The 23,175-nt window shown below is 43.4% G+C and overlaps 1 long non-coding RNA gene and 1 other non-coding gene across 2 annotated transcripts; both read right to left on the reverse strand.

Annotated features, from left to right (window-relative positions):
* Nucleotides 1-6,364: 6,364 nt before the first annotated feature.
* Nucleotides 6,365-6,437, reverse strand: trnak-uuu (transfer RNA lysine (anticodon UUU)). The gene has a single exon. It is a non-coding gene; the product is annotated as a tRNA-Lys (tRNA).
* An 830-nt stretch (nucleotides 6,438-7,267) lies between these two features.
* On the reverse strand, nucleotides 7,268-12,852 carry LOC136744564 (uncharacterized). Its single transcript, XR_010816045.1, has 8 exons — nucleotides 12,763-12,852; nucleotides 11,724-11,926; nucleotides 11,159-11,310; nucleotides 10,200-10,450; nucleotides 9,613-9,773; nucleotides 8,876-9,011; nucleotides 8,251-8,451; nucleotides 7,268-7,578 (listed from the first exon to the last, which is right to left on the reverse strand). It is a non-coding gene; the product is annotated as an uncharacterized LOC136744564 (long non-coding RNA).
* Between the last annotated feature and the right edge of the window lie 10,323 nt (nucleotides 12,853-23,175).

Raw genomic sequence — 23,175 nt, forward strand, 5'->3', positions numbered from 1 at the left:
ACCTATTTTGCTGTGAATTTATATTTACTGCGAATAGTTTATTGTGTCTGGTCTTGGTCTGTCTGCACTAAATAAATGATTTGCATCAAGTAATTATTTAGTTTGTCTGTCTACTTTTTTACCTAACCACTAAAGGCCACTCCTTGCACTTCACACATTTGCCCTTTTAATTACTCCCTTACTGACATACTTTAACATGCAATGTGCGTGTGATAATAGTTTTAGCAGCCTGTTGCCATTCAGGTGAGACAATACCTAGTAAATCCTTTTTTTTTTCCATGTTGGTGCGCCGCAAAGGTTTTTGGTCTCAGCAAAGTGTGCCGTGGCATTAAAACGCTTGGGAACCACTGGCTTGGCTTGTTGGGCATCCAGGTATGCACTGAGATTACGATCGGCACGATGATTGTCGTTCTCAGGGGAATTGTGTTTCTTTGCTGATCACGTTCTCTGTCGCTTTTCACACAGTTCTTACAAGTGGCAAACTGGGCTCAGGGTGAAAAGGGTCACATGCAATACAAGATGTTTGGGCAATGCGAGTTCTCAACAACAAATCCGAATTGCCGGGGTTTTCTCCTTGTCCTCATGCAATTCCAATGGCTTGACATTTGGGAGCTCGTCCAAATCCGACGCCAAACCATAAGCACGGCTTCCTTCGAGATGGAATTGAACCAGCACCCTAAGGGTGCCCGCTGCCTGAAACCTACAGTCCTCCACTCTACCAACTGAGCTACCGAAGGGAAGCTCCTCAATGCCTTCCCCTGGCAGTCTCAGTGGCCGTGCAAAGCCAAGAAGCACCGTGGCTTGGCTCAGTGGTTTTCAACCCGTGTGCCGTGAGGACTACCCAATTGTGTCGTGAGATTTTTATCCCTTCAAAAATATGATGTCATTTTTTTTGGTCAACTTCATAAATCTTGTATCAAATCAAACTTATTCAAATTTGTGAAAATGTTACATTCATACATCACCTGTAGAAAGCGTTTCATAACTGAAATGTTGTGTTTGCCGGACTGAACGCACACCTACACTGAGTCGCAGTGCTATCAGTGGTACTGAAAGGCAATTGATTAAAGGGACAGATGGTGAATTCCTTTTCATCTTGCACTCTGCTTGTCCTTGTTCTAAGTTGGACTGGTGAACGAAATCGATTTTATCAATATTATTCAATGTGTTTGTTCTTGCCCTTTTGGTAGGCTTAATTTTTTGATACTGTAACGGAGATGGAGAGGCAGCACCGGCCCTCTCGATTAATATGCGGCCATCTCCGTAGGGTGTGCTGGGAGATAAGAGAAAGGACTGTAAAGAGTGAATTAAGGGCCTGTTCATTGTTATGTATTGATTATATACTGTACCGTTGTGTACTGTTGTTGGATGTCTCCTGTTCCTCTAAGTCTCATTTGGCTTTGGTTTCCCCCCTCTGCGATGAATAATCGGACTCTAAATAGCCCCGGCGTTTCTCCTGCAGTTCTTCGTTCTTTCCACTGCTAGCGCTGCCGCTGTGAAGGCGGATGGTGCTTGTGAGAAGTCAACAGCGTGTCCACCGAAAAGGGTGTCTGACTCCTGGTTTTGGATCCGGAAGGGTTGATAACAAACCGAAACGGTTACAATACGATACCGCTTAGATTAACTGTGGATATGTATTGTGATCGTGCTCGGCTCAGGTGTGCGTTCAGTCCGAATCGAATTTGAATCAAATCGAATAAAACGGCGGGGATAGCATGTTTGATCCGTGTGCTATTGTTTTTCAACAATTGTAATGCCCTTTGTAACGTTTAACCACTGTGTTGAATAGAGCTTGTTATAGGATATTGTGAACTGAACCTATTTTGCTGTGAATTTATATTTACTGCGAATAGTTTATTGTGTCTGGTCTTGGTCTGTCTGCACTAAATAAATGATTTGCATCAAGTAATTATTTAGTTTGTCTGTCTACTTTTTTACCTAACCACTAAAGGCCACTCCTTGCACTTCACACATTTGCCCTTTTAATTACTCCCTTACTGACATACTTTAACATGCAATGTGCGTGTGATAATAGTTTTAGCAGCCTGTTGCCATTCAGGTGAGACAATACCTAGTAAATCCTTTTTTTTTTTCCATGTTGGTGCGCCGCAAAGGTTTTTGGTCTCAGCAAAGTGTGCCGTGGCATTAAAACGCTTGGGAACCACTGGCTTGGCTTGTTGGGCATCCAGGTATGCACTGAGATTACGATCGGCACGATGATTGTCGTTCTCAGGGGAATTGTGTTTCTTTGCTGATCACGTTCTCTGTCGCTTTTCACACAGTTCTTACAAGTGGCAAACTGGGCTCAGGGTGAAAAGGGTCACATGCAATACAAGATGTTTGGGCAATGCGAGTTCTCAACAACAAATCCGAATTGCCGGGGTTTTCTCCTTGTCCTCATGCAATTCCAATGGCTTGACATTTGGGAGCTCGTCCAAATCCGACGCCAAACCATAAGCACGGCTTCCTTCGAGATGGAATTGAACCAGCACCCTAAGGGTGCCCGCTGCCTGAAACCTACAGTCCTCCACTCTACCAACTGAGCTACCGAAGGGAAGCTCCTCAACGCCTTCCCCTGGCAGTCTCAGTGGCCGTGCAAAGCCAAGAAGCACCGTGGCTTGGCTCAGTGGTTTTCAACCCGTGTGCCGTGAGGACTACCCAATTGTGTCGTGAGATTTTTATCCCTTCAAAAATATGATGTCATTTTTTTTGGTCAACTTCATAAATCTTGTATCAAATCAAACTTATTCAAATTTGTGAAAATGTTACATTCATACATCACCTGTAGAAAGCGTTTCATAACTGAAATGTTGTGTTTGCCGGACTGAACGCACACCTACACTGAGTCGCAGTGCTATCAGTGGTACTGAAAGGCAATTGATTAAAGGGACAGATGGTGAATTCCTTTTCATCTTGCACTCTGCTTGTCCTTGTTCTAAGTTGGACTGGTGAACGAAATCGATTTTATCAATATTATTCAATGTGTTTGTTCTTGCCCTTTTGGTAGGCTTAATTTTTTGATACTGTAACGGAGATGGAGAGGCAGCACCGCCCCTCTCGATTAATGTGCGGCCATCTCCGTAGGGTGTGCTGGGAGATAAGAGAAAGGACTGTAAAGAGTGAATTAAGGGCCTGTTCATTGTTATGTATTGATTGTGTACTGTACCATTGTGTACTGTTTTTGGATGTCTCCTGTTCCTCTAAGTCTCATTTGGCTTTGGTTTCCCCCCTCTGCGATGAATAATCAGGCTCTAAATAGCCCCGGCGTTTCTCCTGCAGTTCTTCGTTCTTTCCACTGCTAGCGCTGCCTCTGTGAAGGCGGATGGTGCTTGTGAGAAGTCAACAGCGTGTCCACCGAAAAGGGTGTCTGAATCCTGGTTTTAGATCCGGAAGGGTTGATAACAAACCGAAACGGTTACAATACGATACCGCTTAGATTAACTGTGGATATGTATTGTGATCGTGCTCGGCTCAGGTGTGCGTTCAGTCCGCACACAAAACGTTTCGGTCGCGAAACGTCTAATCAAATCGAATAAAACGGCGGGGATAGCATGTTTGATCCGTGTGCTATTGTTTTTCACCAATTGTAATACCCTTTGTAACGTTTAACCACTGTGTTGAATAGAGCTTGTTATAGGATATTGTGAACTGAACCTACTTTGCTGTGAATTTATATTTACTGCGAATAGTTTATTGTGTCTGGTCTTGGTCTGTCTGCACTAAATAAATGATTTGCATCAAGTAATTATTTAGTTTGTCTGTCTACTTTTTTACCTAACCACTAAAGGCCACTCCTTGCACTTCACACATTTGCCCTTTTAATTACTCCCTTACTGACATACGTTAACATGCAATGTGCGTGTGATAATAGTTTTAGCAGCCTGTTGCCATTCAGGTGAGACAATACCTAGTAAATCCTTTTTTTTTTTCCATGTTGGTGCGCCGCAAAGGTTTTTGGTCTCAGCAAAGTGTGCCGTGGCATTAAAACGCTTGGGAACCACTGGCTTGGCTTGTTGGGCATCCAGGTATGCACTGAGATTACGATCGGCACGATGATTGTCGTTCTCAGGGGAATTGTGTTTCTTTGCTGATCACGTTCTCTGTCGCTTTTTACACAGTTCTTACAAGTGGCAAACTGGGCTCAGGGTGAAAAGGGTCACATGCAATACGAGATGTTTGGGCAATGCGAGTTCTCGACAACAAATCCGAATTGCCGGGGTTTTCTCCTTGTCCTCATGCAATTCCAATGGCTTGACATTTGGGAGCTCGTCCAAAACCGACGCCAAACCATAAGCACGGCTTCCTTCGAGACGGAATTGACCCAGCGCCCTAAGGGTGCCCGCTGCCTGAAACCTACAGTCCTCCGCTCTACCAACTGAGCTACCGAAGGGAAGCTCCTGACCGCCTTCCCCTGGCAGTCTCAGTGGCCGTGCAAAGCCAAGAAGCACCGTGGCTTGGCTCAGTGGTTTTCAACCCGTGTGCCGTGAGGACTACCCAATTGTGTCTTGAGATTTTTATCCCCTCCAAAATATGATGTCATTTTTTTGGGTCAACTTCATAAATCTTGTATCAAATCAAACTTATTCAAATTTGTGAAAATGTTACATTCATACATCACCTGTAGAAAGCGTTTCATAACTGAAATGTTGTGTTTGCCGGACTGAACGCACACCTACACTGAGTCGCAGTGCTATCAGTGGTACTGAAAGGCAATTGATTAAAGGGACAGATCGTGAATTCCTTTTCATCTTGCACTCTGCTTGTCCTTGTTCTAAGTTGGACTGGTGAACGAAATCGATTTTATCAATATTATTCAATGTGTTTGTTCTTGCCCTTTTGGTAGGCTTAATTTTTTGATACTGTAACGGAGATGGAGAGGCAGCACCGCCCCTCTCGATTAATATGCGGCCATCTCCGTAGGGGCTGCTGGGAGATAAGAGAAAGGACTGTAAAGAGTGAATTAAGGGCCTGTTCATGGTTATGTATTGATTGTGTACTGTACAGTTGTGTACTGTTGTTGGATGTCTCCTGTTCCTCTAAGTCTCATTTGGCTTTGGTTTCCCCCCTCTGCGATGAATAATCGGGCTCTAAATAGCCCCGGCGTTTCTCCTGCAGTTCTTCGTTCTTTCCACTGCTAGCGCTGCCTCTGTGAAGGCGGATGGTGCTTGTGAGAAGTCAACAGCGTGTCCACCGAAAAGGGTGTCTGACTCCTGGTTTTGGATCCGGAAGGGTTGATAACAAACCGAAACGGTTACAATACGATACCGCTTAGATTAACTGTGGATATGTATTGTGATCGTGCTCGGCTCAGGTGTGCGTTCAGTCCGCACACAAAACGTTTCGGTCGCGAAACGTCTAATCAAATCGAATAAAACGGCGGGGATAGCATGTTTGATCCGTGTGCTATTGTTTTTCAACAATTGTAATGCCCTTTGTAACGTTTAACCACTGTGTTGAATAGAGCTTGTTATAGGATATTGTGAACTGAACCTATTTTGCTGTGAATTTATATTTACTGCGAATAGTTTATTGTGTCTGGTCTTGGTCTGTCTGCACTAAATAAATGATTTGCATCAAGTAATTATTTAGTTTGTCTGTCTACTTTTTTACCTAACCACTAAAGGCCACTCCTTGCACTTCACACATTTGCCCTTTTAATTACTCCCTTACTGACATACTTTAACATGCAATGTGCGTGTGATAATAGTTTTAGCAGCCTGTTGCCATTCAGGTGAGACAATACCTAGTAAATCCTTTTTTTTTTCCATGTTGGTGCGCCGCAAAGGTTTTTGGTCTCAGCAAAGTGTGCCGTGGCATTAAAACGCTTGGGAACCACTGGCTTGGCTTGTTGGGCATTCAGGTATGCACTGAGATTACGATCGGCACGATGATTGTTGTTCTCAGGGGAATTGTGTTTGTTTGCTGATCACGTTCTCTGTCGCTTTTTACACAGTTCTTACAAGTGGCACATTGGGGATGAGGAGCAGTGCATGCTGACACGCATAGCTGTGGACTTCTGCATGGTATGGGGCCACAGGTCATTCCAAGTATTTCAAGACGCCAGCAAATGTGTGGACACATTGAGTAGGTTGTGTTGGCCCAACCCTCACAGATTGTGCCAAGTCAAGTAGAGATGCATGTTGTCCTGTTCTAAAGTGACACGTCGTCAACAGCAAAAACATCTCTCAGAGTTCCTGGCTTGACTTGCCTCTGGAAGACAACACTGGCCAGGCTGGAAATTTGCCGAAGGAAGCAAAGAGGACAGGACACCTCGCCTAGACTCAACTGCGTATCTCATTGTTCCAAGGAAGGCTGTCCAGGCTTTTCACCATCATGGCCCTCGGTCAACAAGGTCTCAACACTGCGCCCGAACAGGGACTTGAACCCTGGACCCTCAGATTAAAAGTCTGATGCTCTACCGGCTGAGCTACCCGGGCTTCAGTGAAGTGCTTCATGATTGTTCCAGACCGCTTTCTGGCCGGTTTAGAAAACTGGGCTCAGGGTGAAAAGGGTCACATGCAATAAGAGATGTTTGGGCAATGCGAGTTCTCGACAACAAATCCGAATTGCCGGGGTTTTCTCCTTGTCCTCATGCAATTCCAATGGCTTGACATTTGGGAGCTCGTCCAAAACCGACGCCAAACCATAAGCACGGCTTCCTTCGAGACAGAATTGAACCAGCGCCCTAAGGGTGCCCGCTGCCTTAAACCTACAGTCCTCCGCTCTAACAACTGAGCTACCGAAGGGAAGCTCCTCTCCGCCTTTCCCTGGCAGTCTCAGTGGCCGTGCAAAGCCAAGAAGCACCGTGGCTTGGCTCAGTGGTTTTCAACCCGTGTGCCGTGAGGACTACCCAATTGTGATGTGAGATTTTTATCCCCTCAAAAATATGATGTCATTTTTTTGGGTCAACTTCATAAATCTTGTATCAAATCAAACTTATTCAAATTTGCGAAAATGTTACATTCATACATCACCTGTAGAAAGCGTTTCATAACTGAAATGTTGTGTTTGCCGGACTGAACGCACACCTACACTGAGTCGCAGTGCTATCAGTGGTACTGAAAGGCAATTGAATAAGGGGACAGATGGTGAATTCCTTTTCATCTTGCACTCTGCTTGTCCTTGTTCTAAGTTGGACTGGTGAACGAAATCGATTTTATCAATATTATTCAATGTGTTTGTTCTTGCCCTTTTGGTAGGCTTAATTTTTTGATACTGTAACGGAGATGGAGAGGCAGCACCGCCCCTCTCGATTAATATGCGGCCATCTCCGTAGGGGCTGCTGGGAGATAAGAGAAAGGACTGTAAAGAGTGAATTAAGGGCCTGTTCATTGTTATGTATTGATTGTGTACTGTACCGTTGTGTACTGTTGTTGGATGTCTCCTGTTCCTCTAAGTCTCATTTGGCTTTGGTTTCCCCCCTCTGCGATGAATAATCGGGCTCTAAATAGCCCCGGCGTTTCTCCTGCAGTTCTTCGTTCTTTCCACTGCTAGCGCTGCCGCTGTGAAGGCGGATGGTGCTTGTGAGAAGTCAACAGCGTGTCCACCGAAAAGGGTGTCTGACTCCTGGTTTTGGATCTGGAAGGGTTGATAACAAACCGAAACGGTTACAATACGATACTGCTTAGATTAACTGTGGATATGTATTGTGATTGTGCTCGGCTCAGGTGTGCGTTCAGTCCGCACACAAAACATTTTGGTCGCGAAACGTCTAATCAAATCGAATAAAACGGCGGGGATAGCATGTTTGATCCGTGTGCTATTGTTTTTCAACAATTGTAATGCCCTTTGTAACGTTTAACCACTGTGTTGAATAGAGCTTGTTATAGGATATTGTGAACTGAACCTATTTTGCTGTGAATTTATATTTACTGCGAATAGTTTATTGTGTCTGGTCTTGGTCTGTCTGCACTAAATAAATGATTTGCATCAAGTAATTATTTAGTTTGTCTGTCTACTTTTTTACCTAACCACTAAAGGCCACTCCTTGCACTTCACACATTTGCCCTTTTAATTACTCCCTTACTGACATACTTTAACATGCAATGTGCGTGTGATAATAGTTTTAGCAGCCTGTTGCCATTCAGGTGAGACAATACCTAGTAAATCCAAATGGCCATGTGATGTCATGTGAGGTGCCATTTCAAATGTATCTAAGAAACAAATAAATAATATCTAAGAGAAAGGGAGAAAATAAGCTTCTGCTAAAAAACTCCAAAAGAGGAATATTTTAAACAATGGAAACATTACCTCTCCAGTCAGATCGTTATAGACAGGGGGATTTGTCTTTATCTCAATCGTGTCTGTTAGCACTCTGTCAGAAACCCGAACATCAGCTGTCCGTGCAACAGATTTGTTGGGAAGGTGGAAAGTCACAACAGCTGCCTGGGGGAGCTGAGGCTCATTCACACACACTTCCTTCACTGAAGACTCCTCCTCTTCCTTCAACTTCTAGAACCAAAAGGGGATTAAGTGATGTCATAAATGCACTAACTGCCCCAAGTCCCAAGACAGAGATAATATACTTCAGGTATAATACAGGAATGTGATTTGTGCTAGTATTATATACATATGCTCACAGCCTTTACAAATGTTGTGGCATTTAAACACACCCCGAACACCCCTCATAGTGCACCTATGAAATAAAATGTGTAATTTGTGGACATTTTCTACAATGAGTGACATTTGATTTGTATGCAAATAAATCATATACAGCCATAAATGATCCTTTCAATGCAACATCTTTGCATATATTCTCCAAAATCAGGACATGCCATCATTTCACATTTTATCCTCTCTGCTGGTTGTATGATTCTATATTGTACTGGTTCGCTAAGAACTCTGATCTCTCTCACTCTCTCCCCAAAATAATTACCTTTAAATTGTTCTGTAAATGTAGAAGTCTTGAATCATTCCTGTGGCTCATAGCTTTAATCAACGCAGGCAAGTCTGCTTCTGGTTCTAACAAATTAGACTGTTCCAAAGAGGCCCTGCTGCTTTCCTGCAATAGTCTACAAAACAAACATAATATTCATAATTTCTAGAAGAAATCATTCAGAACATAATAGGCATATGGCATATAGCAGTTGCTACTACTGTTGACCCACAACACCCAAATGAGACATGTGAGACAAGTCACGTCTACGAATCGCTGCTCTAGAGGCAGTTCAGAGGAGAGCAACCAGACTGATTCCAGGTCTGAAGGTAACGTCCTACTGAGAGACTGAGGAACTGAACCTTTTCACCCTGGAACAGAGAAGACTACGTGGGGACTTGATTCAAGTCTTCAAAATCATGAAAGGCATCGACCACATCAAACCAGAGGAGCTTTTCCAGATCAGCAGGGACACACGCACCCGGGGACACAAATGGAAATTGGCCATTCAAGGCATTCAAGACAGAAAACAGGAGACACTTCTTCACACAGAGAGTCGTCACAATCTGGAACAAACTCCCCAGCGATGTGTTTGACGCTGAAAATTTGGGAACATTTAAAAATAGACTGGAGAGGATCCTTGGATCACTTAGTTATTAATGGACACCAAACTAGCATGATGGGTCGAATGGCCTCCTCTGGTTTGTAAACGTTCTTATGTTCTTATGTTCTGGTACCTTCTCAGATCCTCGGCTGGTTTTATAGTTTTCTCCAGGCTGGCTGTTTGTCCTGTGGTGTGTAACAGCACATCCGGAGAGTCAGAACAGGTTCTTTGTAGTTTGATTTGAAGCTCTTCTGAGAGGGATTCACTGTGAAGGTCTGGCATGGATTCAGATGCCTGTGAAAGAAAGAACTACGTTAATAATAGTAGGTTTAAAACTGCAACAACATGACATTCAGCATATTTGTCCCTCGGTAACTACTACTACCTTCAGTTTGGAGATGCAGCACCTACAAATCTAATCTAATCTAAACCTAATCTTTCTTCATAATCCAGACTGCCATTTTAGGGGTGTTTTAAAAGCAGATCTGAAAACAGCAAGACCTGAATCAAAAAGTTGCTGAATAGCGAAGAATTCTTCGTCTAGGACATATCTTTTGTCCGTGGCTTCCCTAGAATTCCCCTCTTGTAGAATATTCAAAACCATGGGGATTTCCTAATGGCAACAACAACAACCTATTCCCTAGCATAAACACACTAACATATATAGACTTCCAATACTTTGCATCCCAGGGTTTACCTGTAAAAGAAACAGACACTCACAGTCTGGTGCAGTCTGTTGACAGCTGCGACCCCAGTCGAGAAAGGTTGGCCTGATCAGTGAAGACACGGCGCTGTCTGAGAATGTCCACCATGTACAGATAGTGCAGAAACAGCTGCTCGCATACTAGAATGATGTGGGTGACAATTTGACATTGCAGGTCCTTGTTCTCTTCCGGGCTCAGGGATGGATCGGAAATTAAAGCTTTTAAGTCCAGCCAAATTAATTTAACTTCTTCTAGAATGATTCCGGCCTGGAAGAACAAGAACATTATATTTCTGTTGTGCACAAGAAAACGCAGAACACAGCGTTTATCGTATTAATGGTAAATCTTTTATCTATCCACAGACACATTACAATTACTGCTGGTGTAGAAATGTCCTACTCCTTAAACTGATACATTGTGTGATTAACTGATGTGAGAGGTTGTCCAGCTGTCCACAGTACTCCAGTTATCTTCCTTGTCTAAAAGCCAACAGGGAACACCAAATGCAGGTTTGAAAGAGTTGAAACTGACTCGGGGGTAAATCCCTTCCTAAGCATTGTGCTGACAGCACAAAGTGAGGCCACACAGAGATCCTCCAAGCTGCCTGTCAAAAAAACATTGCTTTCAAACTGCCAGGTAAAAAGTAATCCTTCAGGCACATCAAGGGCTGCTTCAGTGGATTGAAATGCTAAATCAAACTTTTTAAATCAGAAACAGAAAATGTTTTGGCTCCCCTAAACTTTAAAAGCTTCCTCTTAGTGCATGCATTGGACCCCATAGTTCAGGCATGAGCTAAGACTGAGATATGCCAACTCTCTGATCAAGACTCCAACAAGTGGCCGAGCAACTCCTGGGTTTGTGTGAACTCAAATCTGGTCAGGGATTCAGAGGTGCGATGCTTTGACTCCCCTGCAGTTATTTACAATGGAAATCTTTACAGAAAAAGAATGGTATGCCATCATTATCTTTACCTACCAGTGTTTGCTGATCCTCCTCAGTCACAGACTGGATCTCTGGCTTGACCTGAATTCTGCGATGGATCAGCTGACAGAATTCGGACAGGGATGCAGGGGGCGCTTTTACACTGCCTCTGATAGGAGTCACTGGGCGCTCCTCCTGGATTTTGCCTACCACACATTAAGACATCTAGATTGAGATACATCTTCATCTGGATCTAGATACATCTTCAAAAGTATTCAACATAACATAAATATTCTCAGTGCGCTGTTACTACTTGGTTTACATAATTTGGTCTGGTTTTGTATGACTCGCCCAAATACCCTGCAAATGTTATCTGTCCACTTAAAAATAAAACACTGTTCAAAATTGTTGAAGTTTAAATGTTTATATTTTAATCTGGGAGCCTTGCACCTACTTCTCTCTCTCTAGTCCAAGTGTTGCTGCTTTCCTTTTGTGTTTCTGTACTCTATATGTTTAGATACTTCTAGAAACCACTGTATATGCAATCCCTCTGAAGAAGGGTTTTGGTGTTACGCATGCAGTGTACACATGTCTCAATTACAAATGACACAGACATTACCGTATGTTTCTTCACATTCTGGTCTGTTCTCTGAGAACAAGGAGAGGGGTTCTAGAAGGTCTCTATAGTGCTGGTGGAGCTCTCTGCTGGTGGCTGCAGTTTGTGCCATAGGAAACAAGCCATCCTTCTTCAGAGACCTGGGTTGTCTGGACACACTGCCCCCTGGGCAGTCACGTCTCCGCTGGTCATATTTGGCACTGAGTCTATTTATATAAATGTACGTGCTGATTAAGTGTCATGGCAGTTAGAGGTAGTGCCATGACTGTTATGTACTGTAATCAGACATAAACTGAAAGTGTTTCAAACAGTAATCAGCCACTACCACCTTAAATAAAGGCTACTTTTTCTGGTGGCATGACTTATTTACCAGTCATGTAAACACAGACAAAGAGAAAGCTGTCAGAGAGCTATTATTTTAGGTAACCATCTCTTTGAATATAGCCTAATTTCAAAGTAAGAAGAAGCAGTCTTCCTCCTGGAGTTGATGGTAAAGTGGTTAAAGATAAGGATCATTTTAGTCACATGGCAGAACCATACTTGCTTATGTGTGCAGTGTCTGTAATTTTCGGGTCTATCCCAATATTTCACATCAGTGTCCTAAAAAGGTTTGCATGTTTCTTGTCTTATATATAGATAGAAAACCACATAGTGCAATGGAAAACGTACTTGAGTGTGTGCATGTTCCTAATTCCCATTGTGCAATTGCAAAAGTAGCCCAAATGTACAATCTTTCGTTTTGCACTAATTTAATGCCAGTTCTCTGTATTGTATGCAGTGAAACAGTATGTGTGTATGTTGTGTCGACATTTATAAAGATTACCTATGGGAATGTCTCGTTTGTTTAAAATATTCGTATTCGTTGCCACTATGAATTAAAATAACATAATTTAAATAACTGTATGTATCACAATGACAGGCTCTGTTGTATTAAAAATAGTTGTATTAACAAAAGGAAAAGCATTTTGTAGACCCGCACTGAGTTCATCTTTCAGTTGTATCATTTTGTTTATATCGAGAGAAAATAAAAACATTTACTTACCACAGAAGACAGGTACTATTACATACAGTTCAGTATATTTAACACAATTATTGTACGCGGCTCAGCGCGCTTATCTCTCGGCTCGTGGCGCCCCGGCCAGGACTCGTTGCTAGGAGATGCCTATACACAGCAAAGTCAGGCAGGATTTAAAGGAGCCGTGCATGTATACAGTCTGCTGAAATACAGAGAGAGAGAGAGAGAGAGAGGGAGGGAGGGAGGGAGGGGAAAGCAGAGCTGCTGGGTCACAGCACCACAGCCACGCCATACCCAGGCCCCCCGCCACACACCAGCAACACACCCAGGCCCCCCGCCACACACCAGCAACACACCCAGGGCCCCCGCCACACACCAGCAACACACACAGGGGCCCCGGACGGCACCTGCTCAGCGCACTCTGGGAGCCCCCTGCAGAGTGAACCAGCGAACCCACCGAGCGCCACCCTCCCCGCCAACCAGACAGCAACCACCCAGTACAGGGGCCACAGCAGCCCCCCAGCCGATGAGCTACGCCAAGGCTGTCACAGGAGCGACACACGGCAGCAACTCGGAGCTCAGCGACATCCGCTACCTACTGAGTGACATCTGCTCCAGGCTCATGATGGGGTGAGGACACAGCGCACAGCCCACACCACCTAACAATAACAACAACAAATTACAACTTGCAACTTACAGCCGTTAAAATTGATGAAAATGATGAAAAACCCTTCGTCATCAGCACTTGCAACATCCAGAGACTGTACAGCACAGCCCTTGGGCTGAAAAGCAGAGACAATCACTTTATAAATAGTTTAAAAAGTATTGATATCATAATCCTACTGGAGACATGGTTGAAACCAGACCTAAACACAAACTGCCCAAATGGATACAGAGAGCTCCTCCTGCCCCCCATCAAGCACAGCAACATTAAGTGTGGTCGGAGCTCCGGAGGGATGGTGGTGTGGTACAGAGGAGAGCACTCTGACCTCATCTCCCCGGTGAAGAGGGGAACCACACACTTGTGGCTGAAACTCCACAAAAAAATCTTCCAAAGCACATCAGACATCTACCTGTGTGCAACATACATCCCCCCAGCAGACTCGCCCTACTACAAGCACGAGTACCTCCAAAACATAGAGGCAGAAATGGCCTTTTACCAAACAAATGGAAACATCCTGCTCTGTGGAGACTTCAACGCCAGAACAGGGAGAGAAAGAGACTTCATCAGCCCCGATGGAAACAGCCACCTGTTCAGACATGCAAACCCGTGCCACAGCACCATGACCACCCCGAGGAACAGCTTCGACAGCACAGTCAACAGGAGTGGGAAAGAGCTGCTGAGACTGTGTAAGAGCCTGGGTGTGTACATAGTCAATGGGAGAACCAGGGGGGACTGTTTGGGAAACTACACCTACAGCTCTGCTCTGGGGTGCAGTGTGGTAGACTACACCATCACTGACCTCGACCCTCACAGCATCAACGCCTATGTAATCAGACCACAGTCAGCACTTTCAGACCACAACCAAACAGTCCTCTACCTGCGCACAGGCACCCAAACGGACACACAGCCCATCCCCTCGACACACCTGCTCAAACTCCAGCCCTGCTACAGATGGACAGCAGACAGCAGAGAGCAGTACGAGAGCGCTCTGAGCAGTGAAGAACCAAACCGGCTCCTGACCCAGTTCCTGCAAAACACCTATCCCAAGGAAAGGACAGGAGTCAACCAGGCCGTGAAAGACCTTAACCACATCTTCAAAACTCTGGCAGTATCATCAAATCTGAGGCGCAAGAAAAATTCTCACAAAAGCAAAAAACAAAACGTGACAGAAAAATGGTTTGACAACGACTGCAACAAAATACGCAAGAAACTCAGAGCACTTTCAAAGCAAAAGCACCGCGACCCCAACAACACAGCACTGCGGCAGACGTACTGCCAAACCCTGAAACAGTACAAACACATGCTGATCCAGAAAAAACTAAAGTACAAGAAAAATAAACTTGATTAAATTGAGGAGTCCATTGACAAGAACATTTTCTGGGATCTTTGGCACAATCTGAACCCTCACAAACATGACAAATAGCTGGGTATCCAAAATGGAAACATCTGGAAAAACTACTTTGAAACATTATACCAGCCAATCCCAGACAAAGACCTAAACCCAGAGCAAACTGAACTCCTTCAGGATCTTAAAACACTGCAGAGAGTGATTAAAGATGCATAGTCACCCCTGGACTTGGCCATCACACTACAGGTGGTCAAAGACAGACTCCAGGGCCTCAAGCCCAGGAAAGCCTGCGGTCAGGACAGCATCCCAAACAAGATGCTGAAATACAGCAACACCGCCCTGCAGAGCGCCCTGGTACAGCTGTTCAATCTCAGCCAGGATCCAAAGCAGAAAATACAATTTCATCCTAAACAGCACCACAATAGAGCACACAGCCAGCTACACCTACCTGGGCCTGCTAATAAACTCCTCAGGCAACTTCACCCTCGCTGTCAAGACCCTCGCTGACAAAGCACACAGGGCGTACTACACCATCAGGAAGAGGATCATCTACCTGAGCCCCTCGGTGCCGTTGTGGACAAAGCTCTCTGACAGTGTGATCCTGCCCATCCTGCTGGATCCAGCACCGACTTCAACAAATGGGAGAGGAGCCCCACAGAAGCCCTGCACGCCGAGTTCTGCAGGTACATATTGAAGCTCCACAGGAGCAGCCCCAACAATGGCTGCCGAGCCGAACTGGGGCACCTGCCTCTGGGCTGTGCAGTGCAGAAGAGAGCCCTAAAATACTGGCTGCACCTGAAACACAGCAGCCCAGAGACCATCCAGTACAGCGCCCTGAGGCAGCAGGAATGCACCCCCCACACAGACACCCTCGGCCAGCTGGCCCTGAGGCTCTGTGCCCAGAGCCACACCAACTGCACAGAGCTGCTGAGCTGCCGAGGCAGGAGACAGCCCCCCCAGCTCCAGCACATCACTGCGGCGCTGCACTGCAGCTACATCGAGCACTGGGCTGAACAAACCAAACAGCAGAACAAGCTGGAGTGCTACAGGGCCCTGGGCAGAGGATACAGCTCGGCAGAATACCTGACACTGGTCACAGACCCCCAGCAGAGACGGACTCTGACCAGGTACAGACTGAGCGACCACAGCCTGGAGGTGGAGACCGGACGGCACAGGCAGACCTGGACCATAAAGAGACAGATGCCTGTGTGGACAGTGTGGGTCTGGGGAGGCAGAGACAGAGGCGCACTTTGCCCTGACCTGCTCCAAATACACACAGGTCAGAGATGCCTTCTTCCCCAGATTCGCCAGCAGAGTCCCCGACTTCCCCCAGCTCAGCACAGAGGCACGGCTCAGAGTGGTGCTGGGGGAGCACAGAGACTGCACTGTGGTTGCAGCAAAGTACATCATAGCCTGCCACAAGGCCAGAGAACTACAACCATGTCTCCAAACCACTAACACAGCACACTAATAATGTAAAATATATGTAAATATGTACATATATATATGTATTTTATTTTATATTTGTGAATTTTTTCTTTTTAATGTTATTTTATTTAATTTAATGCTCCCAATTGCTTTGGCAATACTTGTGTGTAAATATCTCATGCCAATAAAGCTTGTTTTGAATTTGAAAGAGAGAGAGAGAGAGAGAGAGAGAGAGAGAGAGAGAGAGAGAGAGAGAGAGAGAGAGAGAGAGAGAGAGAGAGACCCTTGGGTATAGTAGGGTCTAGTGTAGTCGACTGACATGCCCTCACTGACATGGACCCCTGTCTTAGAAATGCTTTTACTGTCAAAAAGCACAAACCCCACTCTCTGATCATAATCAAATCATCATGTTCCTGGAAAGAGCAGGCCACAGTCACCACATACTACAGTCCGGTAAACTGTACAACCTCAAGCAATGTAGTGCCTCGGTTCCACTGGTTTAAGCGCCGTGTCGTGTCTGTAAACCAGGCCGCTGTGATCCGTCCTCTGATGCAGGAGCAGCGACTGTGCTTGGTTTGTGTTCAAAACAGGAGACACTAAAGCAACACAGCCTGAGTGGACAGGACTTTGTGTCTGTTTTATTCTTTCTTTACAGGATTGGAAACAGCGTAATAAATACACATTTCTGTTAGAGATATTAGGAAGAGATAAACATGTAGAGGCAACATTATATTCAGACAAGCATGTTCCCATAAGAATACGTTTCCATGTGCAACAATAATATTAAATAGCGAATATGTATTGTTATTATTATCGTCATCATTTGTGCTAGTATATATGTATACAACAGACTGCACACCATTCACACAACACAGCCTGAAACACGCCCAGCTGTTCATACAATATTAATACAATCCGATTATTATCCTTCAGTTTATTTTAACTAGTCAGTCACTGCACCGGTCCTGTGAAATCAGTGTGTAGCGTTATGTTGGGTGTATTTTGATAAGAGCATTTTGGCTCTGAGCTGAAGCACTGATCTAAAGAAGACCTCTCCCCCCCAAAGTTATCAGATTTCCTTAGCTCATCAGCTTGGAACTGGTTTGCATCAGAGTGACAGTTTTGGGGAGGATGGCACCGAGAATGGGCCGAATGGTTTAGAGTCCTGCTGTGAAATGTCTGGAGAAAGGGGCCTGTAGGTGATAAAAACTCTTTGAAGTGGACGAGAGCCGAAATCCCAACATAGAGCTACGAACCCGGGCCAACCAGCATTTCCAAAAGATGGCATGGATTGACATCAGTCATAAATCAAGCCCCCCTCCAATAGGACACTGGGGGCTGAAACCGAAATCCAATCTCAAAAACTCAAGAACCAATCACCTATTGATCTGACAGACTATAAGGAACAGCGCACGGCCTTTTTCTCTCTCTCTCTCACCTGAACCAGAAACTCGCTGCCACAGCTCAACCTGTAGCTCTGTTGCCCGAACCGGAACCAGAAACCAACCAAGTCTTTGCCGGCAACAGAAGAGTTAAACTGGGAGAAGGAGATTGAGCCGTACGAAGAATTCTTTTAAAGGACTTTATTAAATAAAGAACTTTACAGACTGCGCTGCCCGCCTGTGCCCACCTGATCAGTGGAGTTTTACAGCTGGACAATTGACTAAGTCGACTGTATACAAAAGTGTTCAGTCATTTACATAGCTATTTGAGTCTTAAGAAACTTGACCCTTGGAACAAACAGGGCCCTGCTTTCCTCAAAGACTTTGTCTTCAAATAAGTACAGTGAGAGACCCTGCTTGCCAAGAAGATTTTGTGCACAACCTTGGAGCCTTCAAACCAGTGGAAAATCTGTTTGGAAAAGACTCTACATTCGCGAAACCCCAACTTCCAGGTGCATCGACTGAGTGGAAGTTCTTGGACAAAGCTGAACTGGACTGCCTTTGTTCCAAACCACACAGACCTCGTGCCGTGTGCTGTTATCTGAGCCCGAAGCCAGAGAGGCCTCTCTGCGACGAAGTTCAGATAAGTTTAACAGTTTGGAGTTCATGATTCATGACATTTGAGAAATCAATTAGAAATGTTAATCTGTGATTCATAACTCTAGAATGTGTAATATCATTTAGTTTTCTTAAATATAAATGTGTGTTGCATTAAACTGTTTTGTTGATAATTTTAGAAATAAAATCTGTCAACGCCGAGAAATATCTTCTCATTCCTGTTTAACTGTTTAGTCTGAAATTGACACAAGTTAATAGACATTAGATTATTGGTGGCCCTGCCTATCCTTAATCATTGAATAATAATCAGTTAAGGGAAATTGTGGTAACAAGTAATGATAGGATCTTTCTCGTCACCTAAACGTAAATGAGACTGATATATATATAACGAGAAGTTACCTGACATTAAATACTAACCTGCGTAGTTATTTAATGTCTGACTAACAATACTAATGAGAGACTCACCTTCGTCTTACTAACCGGTATTGTAGTCAATGTGTTTATAACCTTTTTTGTTTAACGATTTGTGTGATATCATATGCGATCCCATGGTCTTTGATTTGGTCACGGAAGTGATTTGTCTTTGATTTGTTGATCTAGAGTTGAATTTGAATTAGTTTTTCCCTTTTGTATAATTAGTGTAGTGCTACATTTAGTCTTTGTTTTGAATAAATTTGACAATTTATATCTTTGGAATTGGTGTCTGCGTCCAATTATTCCAGAAATTGAGTTCTACAAGATTCCAGGATTCGTGATAAGGTGATACTATAAATTCACTTCTTTAATTGAATTTTATAAGTGTACCTTACGCTACAAGTGTTTAATGCACTCGGATATTAACTGTATCAGTCATTGTCTCTGTACGTGGATTTCACTCCACGCTGCTAATAAAACCGTCATTTCTTGAGATTATATCTTCCGACACAATGTGTCTGGTGTCCTCCTATGTCTCAGTCCAGCGCACAGCTTGGGTGACGGACGTTACGGACGCGTCCGGCAGCAGATTGTTAACCGGCCACAAAACACGGCGCATCTGGACGCCCCGCCAGTGGAAACAGCCGTTTAAGCGTCCGGGGCCGGACCGTCCGCCGGTGGAAACGGTGCAATATTGATGGGCTCCAAACAACACAGGAATTTAATGAAGCAACTAGTTGAACCAAAATTACTAACTTAATTAATACTTTCCTAAACACACTGTACCAACCAAATGTGACAGGACTTAATCTGGCAGTTGCACAGATCAACAAAAAATGTTAACAGGCCACTATAATGGCAACCAAAAATAATAATAAAAAATACTGAATAAACACAAACACAAATGCAAAAAAATATGGACAGATTTAAAAAATTTATCTCTAACCAGAAACCACCAAACCCAGAATTACGTACTGTGAGACCCTAAAACACTACAAACACACCAACAGAACCCTCGCAGACATAGAAAACAATATCAATCACAGCGAGTTCTGGGAAATGTGGAATAATCTAAACACAGCAGAAAAACAAGGGCCACCAATTAAAAACTGAACAATCTGGAACATTTATTTTGCAGACCTCTATGCAGACACCCAACAAAAAGATCTAACTCAAGATCAAAAATGTTGGTTCCATTTGGCATGAAGGACTATATTATAGATACCTTCAAAGTGGTTTAGGGGGTACAGTTTATGATGTAATAAAATCTATATACAGAAAACAAGTGTGGAATAAAGATTGGCTACAAAAGTACAGAATTCTTCACACAGGGGCGTGGGATGAGACAGAGATGTTTGCTGTGACATCATCTGTGTGTGTGGGTACACAGCTCTGAATATTATCTATGCATTATATCGATTGATATCAAAATGTGCATTTCAATATCTACAAAGTTGTGTGTCCACTTTCTCTTGCATGTTATGCATGTATGTATTTATGCATTGGCACAAGCAGAAGAGACAGGATCTTTGCGTATTGCCAGTCGCGCACCACAGAGCTGTGGGATCATTTGTGTAACATGGCGAGGGCACTATCAAACTATGCCACCCTGTTGATTTGGTTAAGGGGTCAGGGTCCCCTACATTCATTTCTGTAATACCTCCCCCGGGATATTTTTACCAGTTAAGTGGGCACAGAAATTTAAGAGTTAAATCTTTATTTTCACATAAAACAATAGGCAGATGTTTCTAATGACAATTATCACTTTAATGTAAATTCAATTTACTGCACACAATCACTCCAGGATGGCCAAACCTGAGTTTTATACCAAAGGAAAAAGCTGTTCTCAATTATCCAATTAATTAACAATCAATTAAAATGTTTGCTATTTAGAGCAGACTGGGGAAGGGAGATCACCTAGTGAAATAACATTAAACAAAAGAAACCATGCAATAAGTAATAAAGTGAATAAATATAAAACTAAAAAACTTTTTTATTTTTTAGCTGCCCTGGTTGCAGAACAGAATGATACTTCTGATTTGGTTACTTGCCTTAAGAAGGCAGGACGTATCACTCGTTTGATTGGGTTATATACTTCTTGAAGGTGGGACTTGGCTCTAGGTTGGAAGTTAAAAAAACAGGTTTTAAATGTAATCAAACATATCTTACATGACCACCGGGGTGATACAAATAATATTCCCGATCGTTAATTTTTAAGATGGATGGGGGAAAACAAACAGGACACGTGTTTGATCTGTTTGAATAGCGTTTACAGATACGTGGCTGGCTGCCATGGTTACAGGGTCCATGTCTGGCTGACTGACTTGACTGGTTTAACTGAGTTAGCCACGTAACTTTCAGGATAACTTGACAGAAGTCTGGCTTTTTCCATTCCTCAAAGCAAGCTTAAAATCCATCAGAGAAAATTACCATAAGAGATAGCCTGACTGGTCCCTGTTCTTTCCCTCATCGTACACAAAGTGAACGCAAATGTGACGTCATAATGCTGGTCAAACACAAGTTGGGTGTCTTTACATCATTCACATAACGTTTAATTACTCGCTGACACTGTTTGTAGAAGGTTAGTTGACAGATTCGACACAGAATGAGTTTTCCAGTGAAGAAGGTCTTTCAATTTATGAAGAGCAAGAAGTTGGATTTTAAGGTCGTCAGACAAGGGGGAGAGCGTGGCCTGATTGATATGATAACCATAGCCAGAAAGATCTTCTAAAGCTACATAAAGCTGCCACTAGGGTACATCTGTCCGAAGTCAACACGCTTGTGGAGAAGAAAGGTTTCAATCAACTGGGTGTAGACAACAGGTAAGAAATAATTTTTATTATTATTGTTGTTATTATTACTTTAATAAAAGTATTGTTTTGTAGTGGAAGCTCCTGTCTTTCTAGCACATGTAGCATAGCAAACACTAATTAACTGATTATTCTTTGCAAGTTATTCTTGAGGCCAGGGGCGTAGCTTTTGTTTCAGCACTGGTGGGTCGGTCTGCTGAGCAGGGGGGTGGATAGGGGGTGCTGATGGTTTGGGGTAGTGACACTTTATCGAAGTGCCCTAAAACAGCGTCCCTGTGGTCCTAAGGCCTGCAAGGTGGATTCAATGGATTTAAAAGATCTGACACACACCTAGAAAAGTGATAGATCTGTGTGGGAAGTGTTTATACATAGGCCTAGACCAAATCAAGACTTTGCCCTACCTGCAAATCGCGAAGTACAAACATGTGCCTTACCACGCTTTAATGTCTGTCAGCAGCCACTTTTTCCTGTTTATGAATAAATACAGGTTTGTACTTTGCGGTTAATGAGTAGTTCAAAGCTTTGATTTGGTTGAGGCTGTAGACTTAATCAAACTTAAATGAAATTAAAAAATGGAAAACTTATTTGAGAAATACTGGGTCCCACATAGTTGCTACGAGCGGTTTTATGATTATTGCCTAATACTCCTCTCCAGAGCATCGAATGAAGATGGAGTCGAAGACTTCTGGCTTGCATCAGCTGAGGAAGAACTGGATTTTAGCCCAGAGGTATCAAGTCTTAAGAACAACTGTGACTTTCTTATCACTGTTTTAGTGTAACTGTGCTTCCCTTGTGATAAAGTATTAACTTAAACTCTTTCCTTAAGTAATTAAATGTTGATGAATATAAAATGTTCAGTATAACTTTGTTTAAACAAGCTGTAGAGATGTCCTGACAGGAGGCAGTTCAGGGTAACAATAAAAACCAGCTAATCATCTTCCTTATCCCTTCACGTTGAAATTATAAATGGCTTAAAGTCACAGTTTAAATATCCCCTTCATCATCATATGTGATTGAACTCACAATAAAGACTATATATCTTGTCCAATAGGGAGACTGTGCATCAGAGGAAGAGAAAGGCAGAGATTGTGACACTTTAGCAATGCAGGAAAAAGACACCACTTCAAAAGTGAAAAGAGGTAAAGGTGCATCTTTACTTGATGCAGCTGGGGAGGTAATGAAAACAATAATGGTGGTGAAAGAGAAAACCTTTTTTAAATGCATCTTCTCTCCTGATTCACTCAACTACTAAAGCCACTGATTGAAATGCAGGTTGAGCCCAATAGTACAGATATTGTTATTCTTATCATTTTGATTGTAAGCCATTACAATTCAGTCCTGTGTATTGAGCATTTTCCAATAACAAATATTGGCTCGCTGCCTGGAGACATCTTTACTATATTTGCTTGGCTTCCAAAGCATGAGGGAGTGTCTAACTGGATAGATACATGAAAAAACTATCCATATTATCCAAACAGATCATTATCCAAATTAGTGTATAAAATAAAACGATTGCCTTTTGGAAGATAAAACCACAAATACACTATAGCTGGGTTTATAAACACTTGAAAATCGCCTCCACAGCAATTTAACATGTTTCTGTCACAGTTCCCTACCCCTGACCCTCTTCCCCCACTAGAGGCTGCCAATGTTCCCTTGCCTTTTCCTGCTCCCTTCACTGCTTTCCTTTTTTCACTCTATCAATTAACATTCCTCCTAACCCTCGTGCACTTCTGCTCCTGTCCTTTGTTCTCATTGGTCCTGCTCTTGTCTTCC

Source organism: Amia ocellicauda, unplaced genomic scaffold (assembly GCF_036373705.1).
Source record: "Amia ocellicauda isolate fAmiCal2 unplaced genomic scaffold, fAmiCal2.hap1 HAP1_SCAFFOLD_86, whole genome shotgun sequence".
Taxonomy (NCBI): Eukaryota; Metazoa; Chordata; class Actinopteri; order Amiiformes; family Amiidae; genus Amia; species Amia ocellicauda.